At 44.8% G+C, this 23231-nt stretch overlaps 1 long non-coding RNA gene across 3 annotated transcripts in view; it reads right to left on the bottom strand.

Moving 5' to 3' along the window:
* LOC147378939 (uncharacterized) overlaps window positions 1–23231 on the bottom strand; it is a 309440-nt gene that overhangs the window by 1386 nt on the left and 284823 nt on the right. For all 3 annotated transcript variants that reach the window (XR_015169806.1, XR_015169867.1, XR_015169852.1), the window contains one exon: window positions 3190–3278. This is a non-coding gene — a long non-coding RNA (uncharacterized LOC147378939). The remainder of the gene's footprint in view (window positions 1–3189; window positions 3279–23231) is intronic.

Below are 23231 nucleotides of genomic sequence, written 5' to 3'. Positions count from 1 at the left end.
TAGGCTCACTTTCGGGGTTCCCTGTTCTAGGTCTGGCCTCACCTCCATGGGATCCCCGTTCTAGACCCAGTCTCATCTCTGGGGGACCCCATTCTCGGTGTGGCCTCACCTCCAGGGGACCCCATTCTAAGTGTGGCCTCACCTCCTGGGGACCCTCATTCTAGGTCTAATCTCATCCCTTCACCTCAGTTCGCTTCAGTGAACTGCTACCATAGAGTCTCCATCCCCGTTGGGAGCACAGACAACATCCTTCACCAACTCCATTTCCCAGTGAGTGAGTGAGTGAAAGTCATTTAGTCATGTCCAACTCTTTGCGACCCCATGAGCTATACAGTCCATGGAATTCTCCAGGCCAGAACACTGGAGTGGGTAGCCTTTCCCTTCTCCAGGGGATCTTCCCAACTCAGGGATCAAACCCAGGTCTCCCACATTGCAGGCAGATTCTTTACCAGCTGAGCTACAAGCAAAGCCCAAGAATACTGGAGTGGGTAGCCTATCCCTTCTCCAGGGGATTTTCTCAACCCAGGAATTGAACCGGGATCTCCTGCATTGCAGGCGGATTCTTTACCAGCTGAGTCACAAAGGAAGCCCCCATTTCCCAGTATTCAACAATACACCCAGGTGGGTCAAAGAACATAAATAAACTTTCCAAATCAACAGTCGATCAATGTTTTCACACTGTCTCAGGAGGAGAAGAAAGGTAAAGAGGAGGACTTTGATAAACTTAGATAACTTAGATGTGGCCCAGAATGGCTATATTTTCACCAAAGTCAGTTTCATTTTCCTGATATACTCTGTTCCCAGTTTCCTTTTACAGTTAGGCTGATTCTAGCCAGTGGGATGTAAGCAAAAGTAATATATCCCACTTGCAGGCCTGGCCCCTAGAACAGCCCCGGCCCCTGTGTCCCCTCTTAGCCATAACCCACTAGCTGCCTGCAGAAGAGAGCTTCTAGGGAAGGAGATTAAGGCCCTGAGTCATCCTTTGGAGGAGAGCATCCCTGGAGAGTTGCCCAGCCAGGCATCTCCACCTTGGACTGTGATGAGAGGAGGGAATAAGCCCTTAGTGAACTGGTGTCCAGAGCAGCAGCATCTGAATGACTTGGAGACTTGCTAAAAATGCAAGTTCTCAGGCCTCAGCCTGCACATACACACTGGAAACCCTGGGAGAGAGTTTCTATAAGCCCTGCATTTTAATAGAGCTTCCTCTATGGCTCAGCTGATAAAGAATCCACCTACAAGGCTGGAGACCCAGGATCCTCGGTTAGGAGTATCCCCTGGAGAAAGAAATGGCAACCCACTCCAGTATCCTCGCCTGGAAAATTCCATGGACAGAGGAGCCTTGCCGTCTACAGTCTACAGGGTTGCAAAGAGTCGCATGCAAGCATGTATTTTAATAAGTCGCAACTAAGCATGCAAGCGTGTATTTTAATAAGGAGATTTGGACACTCTAAAGTTTGAGAACATCTGCCTTATTGTATAAGGACACTAAGATTTGGAGGGTTTTGTTAAGTCCAAAGGAAGTCACAACATAAAAATCACAAACTGAGTCCCCAGTAACCAGTTAAAATTTGACCACTGTCTCACCAGGGACCTCTGTCACGACTCATTAATTCCAAGCCTGGACCAAGCTGATTAGGTCTTCATACAGTTGAAGACTTACTTACTAACCTCAGATATCATCTATGACATTTGACCGGGAACCAGGACTGCGTTCATTACATTGAGTTATTTTGGACAAGCTGGGTAACTTGATCGTTTTATTGCCTCTGCAAAAAAAGCAGATCAACCCCCCACCCATGTACTAGTCACTTGGAGGAAATCCTCAGAGAAGGATGAGCTAGTAGATTGCATGTCCAATGTTTAGAGAAATTCTATATGACTGTTTTTATACCCATCAAATTTTAGGAAATGAAAAGCAGCCACTTCAGCTCCATATACCAGCTGCAAACAAGGGACTGTGCAGATGCAAATAGTCTAGGCTAGCTCATTTTCAATTTAGAACTTTCCTAATGCTAAGTTTTCTGTTTCAACTGTTGGCCAAAATGGAATGCCATCTCTACAAAAAATTTGGGCTGTTTAAGTTCCCAAATATAAAGTCCAAATTTTAGGGGTTTTGAAATCACATACTTTTCCCAGGAGGAAAAGTATCATCATTCCAGAGAAATGGAAGCTTGGAAAGAGCATCTAATATCAAAGCGATGTGTTTAATTAGCCACGTGGGTAAACAAGAGCTGCCAGGAATGCGGTGGCTCAGAGGAGAATCGTGGCATTTAGTTCCAGCTCTGTGCAAAGCCACATCTTCAGCACTTAGTTCAGAAGTAATTACCATCTTGCTGGCCCTCGGGTAGAGGGAGAAAAGAAATAACTATATTCATCTTGTGATTAAATGGCAATTAGCAGCTAAGTGCCCTGCAATAACATGGCAGTTACCACCTCATCACAGCGTCAGCAGCTTCCCTGGCCAATCCCACCAGCCTGCTGGGTATCAGAGCCCAGCGCTGCAGGTCTAGGACCGTGGGGAGGACCCAGGCACCAGCTAGAGTGAGGCACAAATTAGTGGTTAAAAGTGTGCACTCTACAGCCAAGCGGCTTAGGTTCCAAACACAGCCTCACCACTTATCAACTTGCCAACTTGGCCAAGTTGCTAAAAGTTTTTAGTGTCAGTGTCCTCATCTGAAAACTGAAGGAAAAGAGTTGTTTCTAACACATAGTGTGGTGAGCATGAGGCTTAAGTGAGTTACTAGATGCAAAGTGTTTACTAGAGCTCCTAGAACACAAAATATCCCCAGAGATGGCTAATGTTTCCCCATGCTTTTCCTCCATGGGGCTGGGACAGATTAACTCTTTCCTGCCTTGCATGCATGATTTAATGCTTAAAATCATTTTAAGTATATGTACCACCAAAGCAAACACAAGCACAGATAAAAAGAACCCTCTCTTATATCACCCTGCCTCTTTGGTTCTGAGTGAATTTTGATTTATCTTCCACCCAAGGGACCACCCTCAGTTGCTCCAGATTGTGAAATAAATAGAAGCAATGTCTGAGAAGGCCTGAACAGAAGTTATCACCCTCAAAAGAGCAAGGCAATGGATTTGGACAAGAAATTGCATCTCGAGACAGAATGAATGAGGATGAACCAAAGTGAGACCACAGGGATGGTGGGTGTGGCCAAGTTCTCGATTATCTACCTTTACAACCAACGTTGCTTCTCAGGTTGGCGTCTCCTCTCCCCAGAGATTTGGTGAACTTGGTGCACCAGTGATTTCTGAAATTAGTTCTAAAACATAAGCAGATGGTAAATCTGTTGTAAAACCAAAGAGCCTTTTTAAGGTTACACATTTGGGGGCAGCAGGAGTTCTTTGTTCTCAGATGCTTGCCCACCCCTTGCCCTACTCAGCACTTAGTAGTTGGGAACTTCTTTCCCCATGCCCCTTGTCAATTAGTTTAGTCCATCTGGAGACAGTGGTAAGACCAGAGGCTCTTATCCTACCTGTAGCAGAGCTTCCAACAGTGCCTGCATCTCCTCTCAGAGAGCCCCGCACAGTGAGCTCCCAGGTCCAGTCAGGACATCCCCACTCTGGGACTCCAGTGCAATACCACATCCTTGCAACGCCCTTCTCCAGCCCAAGAGGTGGAAGTGGAATGTTCTTATTGCTAATCTCTGATGGCCTAACGGCTCTCTAGTTGTTTCTTAGCTCCTACATCACATACGTAAACAATTCCCTTCATCAAATGCCCTCTGTTTGAAATACCTATGCTGGATTTTATTTCCTGAAGAAACCCTGACTGATAAACCATTGCTTCATCTGTATTATTTCTGCCCCCGCTCCAATATCTCAGTGAGAAAAGCATTGGACTTGGAGAAGGCGATGGCACCCCACTCCAGTACTCTTGCCTGGAAAATCCCATGGGCAGAGGAGCCTGGTGGGCTGCAGTCCATGGGGTCGCAAAGAGTCTGACACAACTGAGCGACTTCACTTTCACTTTCATGCATTGGAAAAGGAAATGGCAACCCACTCCAGTGTTCTTGCCTGGAGAATCCCAGGGACGGCGGAGCCTGGTGGGCTGCCGTCTGTGGGGTCGCACAGAGTCGGACACGACTGAAGCGACTTAGCAGCAGCAGCAGGAATCAGGAGCCCTGAGTTCTGGTCCCAGTTCTACAAATAACTGACAATATTCCCGAGGGCATTCTTCTCTGTGCCTCGGTTTCCTAATAAATAAGATGACTGGGCTAGGGGACTTCTCAGATCACTTTCAGCCATAGAGTTCTGGGACTAGACATTCTGACCAGTGTCACCATGTGGGGCTCAGTGGCATTGACTTACTCCCTGAGTTGGCTGGAGAACATTCCCAAGTGCGCCACTTTACATTAGCAGCTGAGACAGAGCAAGGTGGTCTTGGCCGTGTTGTAGATGATGGAAGGAATTGAGGAGGGTGGCGGTGGATGGTCTGCATGTGTGGAGGGGTGGTCACACATATGCTTGTATGTGCTCGGGATTCCCTAAGAAACCTTCGTTGGTGCAGTATTCTCTCTCGATTCACGATTCCCACTTTTATCTCTTAGATTTAAAATGATAGCTTAGCACATTAGCATTGCAAGATGGAGACTGGTAAGGATGATACTGTATAAATTAACACCCTAGCCAAATTAGTATAAAGATACTAAGTCACAAGCATGAATACATGACATATTTGATGTCTTAACAAGTAGATTCTATTTTCTTTCTCTCCTCTGAACTATGAGTTCTCAATCATTTTTTTTTCACACAACAGTGTGATCAGTTATGGGCCATAGTTGGGTATATAGCTGGTATATGCTTCTGCTGCTAAGTCGCTTCAGTCATGTCCGACTCTGAGCGATCCCATAGACGGCAGCCCACCAGGCTCCCCCGTCCCTGGGATTCTCAGGCAAGAACACTGGAGTGGGTTGCCATTGCCTTCTCCAGTGCATGAAATTGAAAAGTGAAAGTGAAGTCACTCAGACGTGTCTGACTTTAGCAACCCCATGGACTGCAGCCTACCAGGCTCCTCCATCCATGGGATTTTCCAGGCAGGAGTACCAGAGTGGGTTGCCATTGCCTTCTCCGAAACAACACTTATAGAGTAAGCTTTTAACTGGTTTTAGGCTACAGTTGCAATCAAATACATTTTTAAGTCAGTTATCAGTTTATGCCCTTTACTGATAAGATATTTAAATATAAGCTTATATGCATGCAGGTATGTTTACATACAACACACACACAAACACACACCCTCACATTCGCAAAATTCACCCCTGAAGATACTACTACAGTGAAAACTCTCATAAAAGTTATCTTCTCGGGCAAATAGATAGTCCTAAACTTCACTCACAGTAATCTATTTTCTTTTAACTCCTCAGTCAGTACTTCATAAAAAGGCTGATAATAAGCTTTTTTATCAGAAGCCAGTACTGAAATATTAATATTAATCTGTAACTGCAGTGTCCAATAGGGTAGCCACTAAACACATGTGGTTATTAAGCACTTGAGATATGGCTGATTCAAATCAATTTGCAGCATAAATACAAACACACACCAGATTTTAAATCCTCAGTATGAGAAAAATAGGACTTGCCAGGTGGTGCTCTCGGTAAAGAACCTGCCTGCTAATGCAGGAAACACAAGAGACTGGAGTTCAATTCCTGGGTCAAGAAGATGCCCTGGAGTAGGAAATGGCAACCAACTCCAGTATTCTTGCCTGGAAAATTCTATGAACAGAGGAGCCTGGTCCATGGGGCTGCAAAGAGTTGGACACAACTGAGCACAGGAGAAAAATAAACATAATATATCTCATGAATATTTTTATGTTGATTGCATGTTGAAATTGTAATATTTTGGATACATTGTTACAACTCAACATGTGCTGCTTTTAATTAGAAAATACTAAAATACATCGCATCATATTTCTACTGGGCAGCACTGATTCTAGAAGTTAAAGTAAACAAAAAGATATTTCTACTGTGTTTTCTTACAGAAGAACCTTGATGAGAGGCAGCAGTATTGACCACAATTGATGGGGGCAGGGATGGAGACTGGCCAAATTTACAGGAAAGATGGATGGTTGGAGTTTCAACCTGCTGACACCCAAATCAAGCTTCAGTCTATACAGAAAATAGCAAAGACCCAATTAATGGTGCTGTACACTCTAAACAGCATCTTTGTGTTAACAGCTTGTGCGTTCTTCCAAAGTCCAAGAGAGAAGGGCCTGAGGCGATTTCTCTTACTGATTGAAACCTGAAGAAAGTAAGGACCTTGGAGTTAAAGTTTCCAAGGCTTGACTTCCCATATTGTCTCCCATTTCAGTATCATTCAAAAGTACATGTCAAAAATAAATCTTACAAATATACAAGAGACTTTAAAGCTCTGGGCTTCCTTCCCAGGTGGCACTAGCAGTAAAGAACCCACCTGCCAATGCAGGAGACATATAAGAGACATGGATTTGACCCCTGGGTCAGGAAGATCCCCTGAAGAAGGGCATGGTAATCCACTCCAGTATTCTTGCCTGGAGAATCCCCATGGACAGAGGAGCCTGGCGGCTACAGTCCATGGGGTCGCACAATGTCGGACAAGCCTGAAGCAACTTAGCATGCACACAAGCACTTAGCTTTAAGACATTCAGTGGGAAGAGATTGCGTACACATTGCATCTTACATCTAAATAATTGTATTCATCATCTCAGTCCTTGCACATAGCATGAAACCTGGTACACAGTGGGTGCTTAATGATATTTGCTGAATGCACCAAAGGAACAACTCAAACATGGCAGTTATTGAAATTTGGATCCACTTCCCTTGTGGCTCAGATGGTAAAGCGTCTGCCTGCAATGCGGGAGACCTGGGTTCAATCCCAGGGTCAGGAAGATCCTCTGGAGAAGGAAATGGCAACCCACTCCAGTACTCTTGCCTGGAAAAGCCCACGGATGGAGGAGCCTGGTAGGCTACAGTCCATGGGATCGCAAAGGGTCGGACACGACTGAGCGACTTCACTCACTCACATGCTGCTTAAGATAAGGAAACAAAGATGCAGTTCTAGAAAATCAGAATCATAGTTAAAGAAATGATCAAGAACAGACCACAGTCATTAAAAGGATGAAAAACTAAACCCAGCTTTTTCAGAATGCCATTGTTGTTCAATCACTCAGTTGTGTCCTACTCTTTGCAACCCCATGGACTGCAGCGCACCAGGCTTCCCTGTCCTTCACTGTCTCCCTGAGTGATGCTATCCAACCATCTCGTCCTCTGTCATCCCCTTCTCTTTCTGCCTTTATTCTTTCCCAGCATCGGAGACTTCTTCAGTGAGTCAGTTCTTCTGATCAGGTGGCCAAAGGACTGGAGCTTCAGCTTCAGCATCAGTCCTTCCAATGAATATTCAGGACTGATTCTCTTTCGGATGGACTTGTTGGATCTCCTTGGAGTGCAAGGGACTCTCAACAGTCTTCTCAAGCATTACTGCTCCAAGGCATTAATTCTTCAGCACTCAGCCTTTTTTATTGTCCAACTCTCACATTCATGCATGACTACTAGAAAAATCATAGCCTTGACTATATGGATCTTTGTCAGTAAAGTAATATGTCTGCTTTATAATACACTGTCTAGGTTGGTCATAGTTTTTTTTCCAAGGAGCAAGCGTCTTTTAATATCATGGCTGCAGTCACTGTCCACAGTGGTTTTGGAGCTCAAGAAAATAAAGTCTGTCACTGTTTCCATTGTTTCCCCATCTATTTGCCATGAAGTGATGGGACCAGATGCCATGATCTTTGCTTTTTGAACGTTGAATTTTAAGCCAGTTTTTTCACTCTCTTCTTTCACCTTCATCAAGAGGCTCTTTAATTCCTCTTCACTTTCTGCCACAAGGGTGGTGTCATCTGCATACCTGAGGTTATTGATATTTCTCCCGGCAAATTAATTCCAGCCTGTGCTTCATCCAGCCCAGCATTTCTCATGATGTACTCTACATAAAAGTTAAATAAGCAGGGTGACAATATACCGCCTTGATATACTCCTTTCCCAGTTTGGAACCAGTCCATTGTTCCATGTCCAGTTCTAACTGTTGCTTCTTGACCTGCATACAGGTTTCACAGGAGACAGGTAAGGTGGTCTGGTATTCCCATCTCTTTAAGGATTTTCCACAGTTTGTTGTGATCTACACAGTCAAAGGCTTTAGCATAGTCAGGAAGCAGAAGTAGATTTTTTTTGCAATTCTCTAGCTTTTTCTATGATACAACAGGTATTGGCAATTTGATCTCTGGTTCCTCTGCCTTTTTAATTCCAGCTTGTTTATCTGGAAGTTCTCAGTTCATGTACTGTTGAAGACTTGCTTGGAGAATTTTGAACATCACTTTGCCAGTGTGTGAGATGAGTGCAATTATGCAGTAGTTCGAACAATCTTTGGCATTGCCCTTTTTTGGGATTGGAATGAAAACTGACCTTTTCCAGTCCTATGGCCACTGCTGAATTTTCCAAATTTGCTGGCATATTGAATGCAGCACTTCAACAACATCATCTTTTAGGGTTTTAAATAACTCAGCTGGAATTCCATCACCTCTACTAGCTTTGTTCATGGTGATGCTTCCTAAGGTCCACGTGACTTCACATTCCAGGATGTCTGGTTCTAGGTGAGTGATCACACCATCATGGTTATCCAGGTCATTAAGATCTTTTTTATATAGTTCTGTGTATTCTTGCCACCTCTTCTTAATATCTTGTTTCCGTTAGGTCCATACCATTTCTGTCCTTCATTGTGCCTATCTTCTCAAGAAGATTTCCCTTGGAATGTCTCATTTTCTTGAAGACATCTCTAGTCTTTCCCGTTCTATTGTTTTCCTCTGTTTCTTTACATTGTTCACTTAAAAAGGCTTTCTTATCTCTCCTTGCGATTCTCTGGAACTCTGCATTCAGACGAGTACATCTTTCCTTTTCTCCTTTACCTTTTGCTTCTCTTCTTTTCATCTATTTGTAAGGCCTCTTCTGACAACCACTTTGCTTTTTTGCATTTCTTTTTCTTGGAAGTGGTCTTGATCACTACAGCCTGTACAACGTTAGAAACCTCAGTCCATAGTTCTTCAGGCACTCTGTCTATCAGATATAAATCCTTGAATCGATTTGTCACTTCCACTGAAAAATCATAAAGGATTTGATATCAGTGAATGGTCTAGTGGCTTTCCCTATATTCTTCAATTTAATTCTGAATTTGGCAATAATGAGTTCATCATCTGAGCCACAGTCTGCTCCCGGTCTTGTTTTTGCTGACTGTATAGAGCTTCTCCATCTTCAACTGCAAAGAATATAATCAATCTGATTTTGGTATTGATCATCTGATGATGTCCATGTGTAGAGTCATCTCTTGTGGTGTTGGAAGAGGGTGTTTGCTATGACCAGTGCGTTCTCTTGGAAAAACTCTGTTAGCCTTTGTCCTGTTTCATTTTGTACTCCAAGGTCAAGTTTGCCTGTTACTCCAGGTATCTCTTGACTTCCTACTTTTGCATTCCAGTCCCCTGTGAAAAGGACATCTCCTTTTGGTGTTAGTTCTAGAAGGTCATATAGATCTTCATAGAACCATTTGACTTCAGCTTCTTCAGTTTCAGTGGTTGGGTCATAGACATGGATTATTGTGATATTGAATAGTTTGCCTTGGAAATGAACAGAGATCATTCTGTTGTTTTTGAGATTGTTTGAGATTGCACCTAAGTACTGACTCTTTTGTTGATTATGATGGCTACTCCATTTCTTCTAAGGAATTCTTGCCCACAATAGTAGATATAATGGTCATCTGAGTTAAATTCATGCTTTCCTGTCCATTTTAGATCACTGATTCCTAAAATTGTCGATGTTTACTCCTGCCATCTCCTCTTTGACCACTTCCAATTTACCTTGATTCATGGAACTAACATTCCAGATTCCTATGCAATATTGTTCTGTACAGCATTGGATTTTACTTTCACCACCAGACATATCCACAACTGGGTGTTGAGTCCACTTTGGCCCAGTCTCTCCAGTCCTCTTGCCTGGAAAATACCATGCATGGAGGAGTCTGGTAGGCTGCAGTCCGTGGGGCTGCAAAGAGTTGGACATGACTGAGCGACCTCATTTTCACTTTTCACTTTCATGTATTGGAGAAGGAAATGGCAACCCACTCCAGTGTTCTTGCCTGGAGAATCCCAGGGACAGAGGCCCCTGGTAGGCTGCCATCTATAAGGTCTCACAGAATTGGACATGACTGAAGCAACTTAGCAACAGCAGTAGCAGCAGCAGCTTCAATCTTTCTGGAATTATTTCTCCACTCTTCTCCAGTAGCATGTTGGACACCTTCCAATCTGGGGAGTTCATCTCTCAGTGTCATATCTTTCTGCCTTTTCATACTGTTCATGGATTCTCAAGGCAAGGATGTTGAAGTGGTTTGCCGTTCCCTTCTCCAGTGGACCACATTTTTTTTCAGAACTCTCCACCGTGACTCGCTCCCCCTGGGCGGCCCTACATGGCACTGCTCTTGGTTTCCCTGATTCAGGCAAGGAGCTTAACTGAGGAGGATCTTGATTTTTCTGCCAGTTCTGTAATAACCATCTTGATAGTTTTTTAATAAGAAAAAGAAGCCTGGTCTCTTTGCTATCTCAATGTGTACTGGTTTGCATTATTTTTGTTCAATCTTTTTACACTTACAAAAAAAATCTATTTAAACTTCACATTCTTTTTCCTTTGAATGGATCATGTGGGCATCGGGGAGACCTCAGGGGCTTTTGGGGTGGATAAGACCAATAACAGGAATTGCTAATGTGGTTTCTATTGAATGTGATGGATTCATTAGGTAAAATCCTTTGATAAATCGAGACTACTACATTTTTACTCCATTCGTCTTTGTCTTTTGGATTCCAGGGCGACATTGCTGACAGTTCCACTTTGAGCTAAATGAGCAGCCTTGCTTGAAGAAACTGGTTTAAGGGACTCTCACGAGCCCTTGCATTTGCCTTGAAGTCACACTGAAACTGCTCTGCACAGAAGAGCTCTCAATCTCCCCAGTGAGTCACAGCAATGAGACCCAAGCTTCCTCCCTTTCACATAGTAAGTCAACCTAGATGCAACCAGCATGGTCATTAATATCCCAGTCATATTTTTCTTTTACAATCAAATGGAAAGTTTTAATATATATAATATACATAAAAGAGTTATACTCCACAACCAAGTGGGATTTATTCCAAGGATTCAAGGCTGGTTTAACATGCAAAACTCAAATGTAATATGAACTTTCTAGGTGGCTCAGCAGTAAAGAATCAACCTGCCAATGCAGGACATGTGGGTTATAATCCTGGGGTCGGGAAAATCCCCTAGGGAAGGAAATGGCAACCCACCCCAGGATCCTTGCCTGAAAAAATTTCATGGACAGAGGAGCCTGGCAGGCTACAGTCCATGGGGTCGCAAAGAGTTCGATGTGACTGAGTGCCTGATCCCACACCCATCTATCTAACCTGTCATCTGTCATTATCTTTCAATTTCTATCCATCTATCTATCAATGAGAGGGAGATAGAAATTGGGACAGAGTAAGCAAGAGAGAAGGATCTTGTATCACTAGCATGTCACATCCTCGACCCTCTGTGGCTTCAGTTCTTTTAAGCCACTCCAGTTGTGACAATTTGTCCCCGCAGCCCCAGGAAATGAATACATCAGGTGACAAGGCTCAGCAGAACCCAGAGAACAAATGAATCTGACAGTTTGTTCAGAAAGGCTGGGAGTAAGCTTGTCTTGGCCAAATCTATGAAGAGCGGAGGTCCTGCTCAGCAGTGTGTGTTCTCTGTGAGACTAAAGCTTCTCAGATCTATGTTGTTCAGATTTATTCATAACTGCTCTTCCTGGCTGCACCCATATGCCTTTAAGGAGTTCACCTCCTCCTGCAAAGGTATCCACCCTTGGGCTCCCCTGTGAGCCTCTGGATAGAAAGAATAATGCTCTTATGGTCCTTATGGGCTCAGCATCCAGGGCCACATCCACCACATACAGGAGCTTAATAAACATCTGCCAAGTGGACCAATGGAATCAATCTGTGATCAAGAGTCCTCCTTGGAGCATACATGCATTTCACAATAACTCCTGTGTCTCCTTTCCAGCTCTTTCCCTAAATACCTCCTCCAAGTGGGCCTTTTCGGAGCCAACATGGTGTCAGGCCCACTCCCTGACCTGATCAGGCTTCATCACATACAGCCCTTAGCTGCCAAGTGGAGGCTGTGAAGCACACCATGCTCTCCTCTTGCATTTTCACAATCAGGGCTATCCTTTCTTTGTTTAAAATCCTACCCCTTCAAATCTCAGCTCAAATGCAGTGACTTCTAGGAACCCTTTCTGAATTTCCTAAAGCAGCTTTGACCTTCATCCTCTACTGCATTATGGAAACCCTTAGCTTTGAAGCCTTTGACTGTGTGGATCACAACAAACTGTGGAAAATTCTTCAAGAGATGAGAATATCAGACCACCTGATCTGCCTTCTGAGAAATCTGTATACTGGTCAGGAAGCAACAGTTAGAACTGAAATGGAACAACAGACTGGTTCCTAATTGGGAAAACAGTACATCAAGGCTGTATATTGTCACCCTGCTTATTTAACTTATATCCACAGTACATCATGTGAAATGCTGGACTGGATGAAGCACAAGCTGGAATCAAGAATGACAGAAGAAATATCAATAACCTCAGAGATGCAGATGACACCACCCTTATGGCAGAAAGTGAAGAGCCTCTTGATGAAGGCAAAAGAAGAGAGTGAAAAAGTTGGCTTAAAGCTCAATGTTCAGAAAACTAAGATCATGGCATCCAGTCCCATCACTTCATGGCAAATAGATGGGGAAACAGTAGTAAAAGACTATTTTGGGGAGGCTCCAAAATCACTGCAGATGGTGACTGCAGCCATGAAATTAAAAGACGCTTGCTCCTTGGAAGAAAAGCTATGACCAACATAGACAGCATATAAAAAATAGAGACATTACTTTGCTAAGAAAGGTCCATCTAGTCAAAGCTATGGTTTTTCCAGTAGTCATGTATGGATATGAGATTTGGGCCATAAAGAAAGCTGAGCGCCGAAGAATTGATGCTTTTGAATTGTGGTGTTGGAGAAGACTCTTGAGAGTCCCTTGGACTGCAAGGAGATCTAACCAGTCAGTCCTAGAGGAAATCAGTCCTGAATACTCATTGGAAGGATTGGTGCTGAAGCCGAAACTTCAATACTTTGGCCACCTGATGCAAAGAACTGAGTCATTGGAAAAGACCCTGATGCTGGGAAAGATTGAAGGCTGGAGGAGAAGGGGACAATAGAGAATGAGATGATTGGAAGGCATCACCGACTAGATGGACATGAGTTTGAGTAAGGTCCAGGAGTTAGTGATGGACAGGGAAGCCTGGCATGCTGCAGTCCATGGAGTCGCAAAGAGTCAGACACGACTGAGCGACTGAACTGACTGACTGACTAGCTTTGAAGCCTAGCTGTGTTCTTTATGCTGGTGATGGAGGAGGTGATGATATTGATATTATTGAGCCCCTCAATCATGTCCTTCCCTTCATCATTCCAAGTATCCAGTTTTATTGTAATTTCTTGCTTGTCTGCCCACTATGTTAAGAAGCTCCAGAGGACAGAAGACAAGTCTTTTCCCCTTGAAATCTGCAATATCCACCTGCCATGCAGAAGGCATTCAACCAGTAACCCCTAGAGAAAAGTTTGGTTTTTCTTGTGCTCTCCATTGAACCAGGGGTCAGCTAACTATGACGCACATGCCAAACCCAACTCATGGCCAGATTCTGTATAGTGAGTGAATGGATTGGAGACTGACTATAGATGGCCTCACAAAGCCTACTGTATTTACTCTCTGGTCCTTTACAGAAAAGGTTTACTGACCTCTACCCTAAGCACACAAACATGGTCTGGCTTGTATAATAATTTCGCTGTGGTTGCAGTTTCTTATCTGATGACCTCCTTTCAGCTTACCCAGAAATTCTCCCAAAGACTTGGGAACAGATCCAACCCAGACAGCCTGGATGGAGAAAATGCCAACCACCCTCCAAAAGGAGGCACTTTCATGTTTTCAAAGTATCTGTCAGTACCTCAGATTTTAAAATTTCTCCCTAAGCCATTGTAAATGGAGTCTACAATTTCAAAAGCATTATCACTTCAGAGGAAGGCAGACTCACTTCCCTTGCCTGTGCAGCCAAGCTGCTATAAGACCCCTGGTGGGAAGTTAAGTTTCTCAAAGAGAAACCAGTAACTGGGCTGAGCTGATACAAGTAGCTCTTCCTTATCCACAGAGTATACGTTCCAAGACCCCCAGTGGATGCCTGAAACCATGGATACGGACTGAACCCTATTTATACTCTTTTTCTCTCTACATACATAGATATCAATAAGTTTAATTTATAAATTAGGCTTGGTAAGAAATTAACATCATTTCCGTTCAGTTGCTCAGTTGTGTCCTACTCAGCAACCCCATGGACTGCAGCATTCCAGGCCTTCCTGTCCATCACCAACTCCCAGGCTTACTCAAACTCATGTCCATTGAGTTGGTGATGCCATCCAACCATCTCATTTTCTGTCGTCCCCTTCTCCTCTCTCCTTCAATCTTTCCCAGCATCGGGGTCTTTTCCAGTGAGTCAGTTCTTCACATCAGGAGGCCAAAGTATTGGAGTTCCAGCTTCAGCATCAGTCCTACCAATGAATATTCAAGACTGATTTCCTTTAAGATGTACTGGTTGGATCTCCTTGCAGTCCAAGGGACTCTCAAGAGTCTTCTCCACACCACAGTTCAAAAGCATCAATTCTTCGGCACTCAGCTTTCTTTATGGTCCAACTCTCACACCCATACATGACTACTGGAAAAACCATGATTTTGATCAGATGGACCTTTGTTGGCAAAGTAACTGATAATAAATAGAACAATTGCAACAATAAACTATAATAAAAGTTACGTGAATGCTGTCTCTCTCTTTCTCTCAAAACATCTTATTGTACAAACTTAATGCCTTTTACATCCTAAGTGTTAACTGTGCACTGTGGCCATAGTTTTTGCACTTTGAAGTGTTACAGCAAAATCAAAACAAGTTCTTTTTCCTTCTTCACCATTTCACAGATAAAAGAGTCCTGCTTACCATAGATCTGAGCAACACCAGCATGTGATTTCTTTTCTTTCCTTAAGTTGAGAGCATTCACCTTTTCACTTAAACAAAGTACTTTAAGGCTTATCTTTGGTGCAGCTGACTTGAGAGCATCACTCTCTTTGAACTTTGAGGCCATTATTGAGCAAAATAAGGGTCCCTTGAACACAAACCCTGTGCTACCACAACAGTGATCTGATAACCAAGATGGCTACTAAGTGACTAAGGAGCAGGGTGCTCTGGACAGAGGGATGATTCACGTCCCAGAAGACATGAATCTGAGCATGGGATGGTGCAGATGGCGTGAGATCTCTTCATGTTACTCAGAACAACTTAAACCTTAATGAGCTGTTTATTTCTGGAAGTGAAAAAGTCGCTCAGTCATGTCCCACTCTTTGTGACCCCACAGACTGTACAGTCCATGGAATTCTCCAGGCCAGAATACTGGAGTGGGTAGCCTTTCCCTTTGCCAGGGGATCTTCCCAACCCAGGGATCAAACCCAGGTCTCCCGCATGGCAGGTGGATTCTTTAGCAGCTGAGCCATGAGGGAAATCCTTATATCTAGAATTTTCCATTTAATATTTTTGAACCCTGGGTGACCACAGGTAATGGAAGCTGCAAAATGCAAGACCATGGCTGGTGGGGGTTGGGGGCTTGGATTTGCTGTGTAGGAAACGTGTCTGCAGCATGAGGAAGGGAACCCAACGCTGTGCAGACAAAGTGAAATCCACCCAAAGTGTGGTGTGTTTTGTGTTTGTGTGCGTGAGCACACGTGTGTATTCACACTGCATGTAACCAACCTGGCTGGTCTGAACTGTGTTCTAGGGTTGGGCGATTTCATTCTTCTCCACTGGGGAAAACCTCGTTTCCATAAGCCCTTCCAACTTGCCTATCTTTGTGTTTGCATTACTTCCTTGTTGTCCGTTTTTATAAGTAAAACTTTTCTCTAATGATGACTGCATCTCCCTAAAAGCTTCTCCCGAGTTCTTTTCAAAGCAGCTGGATCCATCTTAATATTTTCCCGCCGTAATTGCCTCAGGCCAATTTCTTTTAAAGGAATTAAAAATGCAAATCTAATATTCTAATTGCATAATAGGATCATCTTGGCAGCTCGATCAATACTATCTCCCACTGTCAATACTATGGCCAGACTGCGTGGATGTCAGAGCCCACTGGTCTCACTTTATCACTGGCCCCGTGGCCCATCCACATCCATAAGATGTGACATTTTATGGGTGGCCTTCCATCAATCAGCTCTAATATTTGAGCATCACAGAGAGGCAGGTTGTCATCTCAGCATCCGCCTTGCCCTGTACCAGACCGCACACAGATGAATCCTTCATGGTTCCCAGGACTAAGTTAAACAGCAAGAAAGAGCCTGGTTGACAACCACCCACAGGATTGTTTTTCCAGGTCACCATGCAATGGAATTGGGGCTTTCCAGGTGGCCCCAGTGGTAAAGAACCTGTCTGCCAATGCAGGAGATGTAAGAGATGCGAGTTTGATCCCTAGGTTGTGAAGCTTCCCTGGAGGAGAGCACGGCAACCCACTCCAGGATTCTTGCCTGGAGAAACCCATGGACAGAGGAGTCTGACGGGCTACAGCCCGCGGCGGGGGGGGGTCACAAAGACTTAGCATGCACATACATTCAATGAAATTAGAAGCAAAGGACCTACCCCCAAAGGACAAGTCACCCCCAAAGATCCCCAATCTGTCAATGCAGTTACAGATCATTACCGATGACACAGGCCTGGAGTCAGGAGACTCTGGCTGAGAGATCCAGCCCAGCCAGTCTTCAGAGGTCCCCTTGAGCAAGTCATCTAGGCTCTAGGTGCCTCAGTTTCCCCTTCTATAAATAACCCTGTTCACCTAGGCTGAATGTTAAGGTCCCTGTCAACCTAAAACTTATTTTACTTCTAGAAGAGTAAAGCTCATACTCTGAGTAGCAAGAATGAGGAATATTGTCAGTTGATTAAGATAAGAAACATCATTACTACTTCTGGGCTATTTGCCAATTAACATTAGAAACATCATAATTAACACATCATACAAATTCTCCTTCCATTAAGAAGTTTTTTCCAATAGATCTCCTTCACCCTCTCTCTCAGCTGATTTTTTTTTTAAGTTTCAAATACCATACAATTTGATCCAAAACACAATCATTCAATTTACCCACCTCAGCCAGAAAAAAGTGCTTGTGAAAGCTATGTCAAAGATCGTAAATTTCCTTAAACAGATCTAAGCAACTGGAGTGTAGCAAAACTTTAAGTTCTTATTAAATCTGATTATAGAGCAAACTGATTTAGAATAGTAATTCAGCCAAAGTCTTTTAGATTCTCTGAAGAACACCTTTCCAAAATTATGACAGCACACAGTAAAATTCAAAAAAAAAAATTGTTTTTTTTTTTTGGCTTGAGAGAAAAGTGCTCCGTGTATATCTGTGGGAGTCTTAATGTAACTATAGTAAAAATTGTTATTTATGTGCTTTTTTTTGTAGTTTATTCAATTATCGGTTTTCCAATATAGGTTGGGTCTTGTGTAAGGACCCAGCACACATGCTAACCGAGGCTGGGGGATGGTCAGAGACATCCCCAGGAATTACCAGGAGCCATGAAAGTGACAGAAGACTCCAGGATTGTTCGAGAAAACAGGAAGGAATGCAAAGGTTCTGAAGAGTTGAGGCGGCAAAGGGTTCGGTTTTCAGAAGGGGTGGAGGGAGGACTTGGAGACAGGGAGGAAGCGGGGGGAGAGGCAGGGTTATTCTGTGAAATACAGACCAGTGGGCTTGATATTGATCCTTGGCAGAGCACAAGGACGAATCATGACGGGTTGATCTGTGCGCCTGGGGACGAGAAAACAGGGACTGCCAAGAGGCTGCCGACTCCTAGACAAGCCATCCCAATCTAATCTCGTTTCCTCTCCTGATAGGGTTATTAGGCTGGTTGATCAGCGGATCTGGATTTCAGCAAGGCACTTGACAGAGTCGCTCAGGATATTCTTGTGGACAAGAAGGAGAAATGGGGATGGGACCAGGGGACGGTTAAGTGAATTTGTAACTGGTTGAACAAGCGTGTCCAAAGCGTTGATTAATAGAGTGATGTCAGCCTGGGAGGAGGGAGCTGTGTGCCCTGGGGCTCTGCGTTTTGCTCTGTTCTGTTTAACCAGCTTATCAGTGTCTTGAGTGGTGTTGTAGGAGGCAGGCTTGTTAGAACACGGAAGGACATAAATACGGGGTCAGTAACATTAAACAAAAGAATCGTGATCCAAAACGTTCGCCTCCTGCTAGTCCAATGGCGCCCAACACCTTAAAGAGGAAAAGTAATAGAAATGAGTGCACCATCCTTTAATTAATTCCCAAATCAATAATAGCATAATAGAGAATGTTGGCTTAGGAGCAGTTCAAGGAGAGAAGACAGAGTTCCAGGCCCAATATACTCCTGTAACTGTGGTAGTCAATAGCAAAATCTAAGGGGTCTTGGATATCATCACAGATTTCCAGGCCCCCTCTAAAAGTAGCCGTGATCTTGCTAGCTGGTGGGCTGGTGGAGAACCAGGTTCAATCAGGCACTGTATTTAAAGGCCAAGTAAGAGAAAATTGACTTCTCTGGTGGCTCAGACAGTAAAGCGTCTGCCTGCAATGCAGGACACTGGGTTCAATCCCTGGGTCGGGAAGATCTCCTGAAGAAGGAAATGGCAAGACACTCCAGTATTCTTGCCTGGAAAATCCCATGGACAGAGGAGCCTGGTGGGCTACAGTCCATGGGGTCTCAAAGAGTCGGACACGGCTGAGCAACTTCACTTTCTCTTTTCAAGAGAAAATCCATAGAAGAAGAACAATGCAAGTGAGAGCTGTGGCTACCATACTAGGCGAGGGATGGCAGACGAGGCTGGTGATATCTACCCAAGGAGAAGCAAGATGGCAACCTGCTAATATCTGGGTCGCTAACAGTGGAGAAGGCAATGGCATCCCACTCCAGTACTCTTGCCTGGAAAATCCCATGGATGGAGGAGCCTGGTGGGCTGTGGTCCATGGTGTCGCTAAGAGTCGGACACGACTGAGTGACTTCACTTTCACTTTTCTCTTTCATGCATTGGAGAAGGAAATGGCAACCCACTCCAGTGTTCTTGCCTGGGGAATCCCGGGGGCAGGGGAGCCTGATGGGCTGCCATCTATGGGGTCACACAGAGCCGGAGACAACTGAAGCGACTTAGCAGCAGCAGCAACAGCAGAGAAAGAATGAGAAAACACAATTTTCACTGCTCCCTAAAGGTGGAGGGAATTACAGATGACCAGAGAGAGAGACAGAGTTTCAGGACAACCTAAACACAGATGTTGCCCCGTGAGGGACTGAGTTCTCAAGTCTGAGTTTCCAGTATTGAGTTTACATGCTGGGCTTTTGAGGGGACTATTTTTTTCTGAAGTGAGAATTGCCCTGCGTGATTCTACAAGACAGATGTTTGATGTATGTAGATATGTGGACAGGAGAATTACCATAAAGCCTGTTGATTAAATCTAACACACAAGTACTAGCCAAGTATTACTTCAAGGTACTTTGTATACATAGGGAAAATATGATGGAAAACTAAAAATTATCATGACATCCTGCTTTCCCTGAAGGAATGTGGAATCTAAAGACATATAAGTGTGTATGTGCTGCTGCTGCTGCTAAGTCGCTTCAGTCGTGTCCGACTCTGTGGGACCCCATAGACGGCAGCCCACCAGGCTCTGCCGTCCCTGGGATTCTCCAGGCAAGAACACTGGAGTGGGTTGCCATTTCCTTCTCCAATGCATGAAAGTGAAAAAATAAAGTGAAGTCACTCAGTTGTGTCCAACTCCTAGTGACCCCATGGACTGCAGCCCACCAGGCCCCTCCGTCCATGGGATTTTCCGGGCAAGAGTACTGGAGTGGGGTGCCATCGCCTTCTCCGAAGTGTGTATGTAATTGGCTTTAAATAAAAGACAAAATGAAAGAGATTGCAATCGAGGCTCAGGAGAAAAAACAAAGATGCTGAAGGATATTCATTGGAAAGACTGATTCACTGGAAGGAAGAATATTCATTGGAAGGAATATTGGAAACTCCAATACTTTGAAAATACAAAGTATTGGAAACTCCAATACTTTACCACCTGATGCGTGCGAAGAACTGACTCATTTGGAAAAGACCCTGCTGCTGGGAAAGATTGAAGGTGGGAGGAGAAGGGGATGACAGAGGATGAGATGGTTGGATGGCATCACCAACTCGATGGATATGAGTTTGAGCAAGTTCCAGGAGCTGGCGATACACAGGGGAGCTTGGTGTGCTGCAGTCCATGGGGTGGCAAAGAGTCGGACACGACTGAGCAACTGAACTGAACTTAACTGAAGAATAAGGAGAAGATCACCCGTAACTTTAAGCTGGGTTTGGACCATCAGAGACAGCTGCAGGGACAGGTAGCATTTGACTTCTGTGAGAGCCGCAATTCCAGCCCCAACCGCAGGCAGCTCCACTGCAGCTCTACCGACACCCCTAAGTGTCTGCATCTGCCTCCAGGTTTTGCCTTTTGAAGCTTCTTGTCCATGCTGTCACCCACTCCAGTATTCTTTCCTGGAGGATCCTGGGGACAAAAAGGCCGGTGCGACTTCTCTCACGACTCGCACAACTGGGCATGAACATGCCCATCTATGCTGTTACTTTACCTGGGTTTTGTTCTCTGCCCACACCTGGCCACTTGGCAGCTTCTGAACTCCTTGGCTTCTCTGCTTCCCTGTCACCCTCACGGCCATGAGGGACTCGCCTCCACCCTTCTGTGCCCCAGCCCCGCTCACTTTCACATCAGACGGCTCCCGGGCACAGGGTATCACTTCATCACCTCTGCCATGCTCTGTGGTTCAGAAGCAAGTTAGAGGTCCCACCCACACTCAGGGAGAAGGGATTAGACCAGGCATGAACACCAGGCCATACCAAGGTCTGTCTGTCATGCAGACCGCACAAGAGTCATTTTAGACACCTGGAGCCAGGAGAGGAATGATGGGACAAAGACTGACAGTTCATTGCAGGGCAGTGGGCAGGGGAAGTTAGGAAGGCGCCAGGTTGGCCCCGGGGGCAGCCTTTATAAGTGCCCTTGTTTTCCTCCCTGCTCTTGCACAGACCTATGGCTTTCTGTCATATGAGTGTAGCAAAGGGACAATTTAGGCACGACGTAGTCACCTCTGAAGCTTCCCAGGTGGCTCAGTGATGAAGAATCCGCCTGCCAATGCAGGAGACACGGGTTCAATCCCTGGGTCAGGAAGAGCCCCTCGAGGAGGGCATGGCTACCCGCTCCAGTATGCTCCCCTGGAGAATCCCATGGACAGAGAAGCCTGGTGGGCTACAGCCCATGGGTTGCAAAGAGTTGGACGTGACTAAGCAACTGAACAGCAACAGTCACCTCTAAGGACTGTTTAGTGATCACTAACTAACTAAAAGATGGTGACTACTTTTATGCATGAGCAAGTGCCTAGCACAGCAGGGTAAGGCCAGGCAGCCCCAGGCTGGAGTTCCCGTCTTGACAGTTCTGGAAACCTCGCACCCCTGCGGTCATTAATCCACCCAGCGGTGGTGACTGATTCTGCTGGGATTTACAGGTCTTGGCCCTCACATGGGCCCCCAGCCTGTGGTTAAGTAACGTTATCCCCCCAGCCATGTGTTTACACATGGGAATTCCTGGACATTACCAGCTGCTTAGACAGAACCTTTTATTTCCAGCGGTTTGAACTCCACTTTGTACTCCGAGCTCACTGGAGCCTCTCCCTCATAATGCAAGGTGCCCCCTCCCCTGAGAACCGACCATTTAAAAATTAATCACCCTGATGTTTCTTTCCACAGCGAAGATCCTTGTTCTATTTATTTCCCTCTCCTTAAGACCTGCCCCTGGAGATGTCGAGGGAAGACTGTGGATTTTGTTATTTTCTCCTGCTGTAAAGTGGTCTGAAAACTGCATAGAAGATAATCAGGACATACTGCTAATCCCGGGTATTTCCTCTCTCCGAACCTGGCGCCTCTTGGGGGAAGTGGTGTTTCCATCAGTGAGTAAATGCCATAAATCTGGTGCCCTTTGGAGTACTGAGTAACCCTGAGAGTAGCTCTGTGATAGGCTGCCAATGGCCATAATCCTCAGTTCTCCATATACTCACACCTTTGCAATGTGACTTTGTGGCTTTTCCCATCAAGAAAGATCTCCTCCCCAGACCTTGATTCTGGGTCTTTGTTAGAACTTACTTCAACCAAAAGAATGAAGTAGAAAAGACAGTCTGTCAGTCAGGGGCCCTGGCACCAAAATGCCTTGGGTACTTCAACCCCTTGGACTCCTGCAAAGACTAAGCCCAGGCTAGACGGCTGGAGAATGAGACCACATGGCACAGAGACTTGCCATCCCTTCTGTTGTCTTTTTAGACTAGCCAGGCCCCAGCCAACCCGGAAAATGATGGGTGATGAACCTGAACAAGACAAGAAAAACTGCCCAACAGGGCCCAGTGCATACTGCCAACCCACACACATGTGAGCAAAGCAGACGGCTATTGTTTTTGCCTACCTTTGCTCCATGGAAGACAAGCTATGACAAACCTAGAGAGCATATTTCACATCACTTTGCTGACAAAGGTCCGTATAGTCAAAACTATGGTTTTTCCAGTAGTCATGTATGGATGTGAGAGTTGGATCACAAAGAAGGCTGAGCACCAAAGAATTGATGCTTTTGAGCTATGGTGTTGGAGAAGACTCTTGAGAGTCCCTTGGACTGCAAGGAGATCCAACCAGTCCATCCTAAAGGAGATCAGTCTTGAATATTCATTGGAAGAACTGATGCTGAAGCTGAAACTCCAATACTTTGGCCACCTGATGTGAAGAACTGACTCATTTGAAAAGACCCTGATGCTGGGAAAGATTGAGGGCAGGAGGAGAAGGGGATGAGATGGTTGGGTGACATCACTGACTCAATGCACATGAGTGTAAGCAAACTCTGGGAGACAGTGAAGGACAGGGAAACCTGCATGCTGCAGTCCATGAGCTTCAAAGAGTCAGACACGACTTAGTGACTGAACTATAACAAAATTTGGAGTGCTTTGTTATA

Source organism: Bos grunniens, chromosome 1, assembly GCF_055505025.1.
Source record: "Bos grunniens cultivar Pamir isolate PY7600 chromosome 1, Bosgru_T2T1.0, whole genome shotgun sequence".
NCBI classification, from domain to species: Eukaryota; Metazoa; Chordata; class Mammalia; order Artiodactyla; family Bovidae; genus Bos; species Bos grunniens.
Note: the sequence above shows the minus strand (reverse complement) of the source record. Positions and strands in the feature narration are given on the sequence as shown.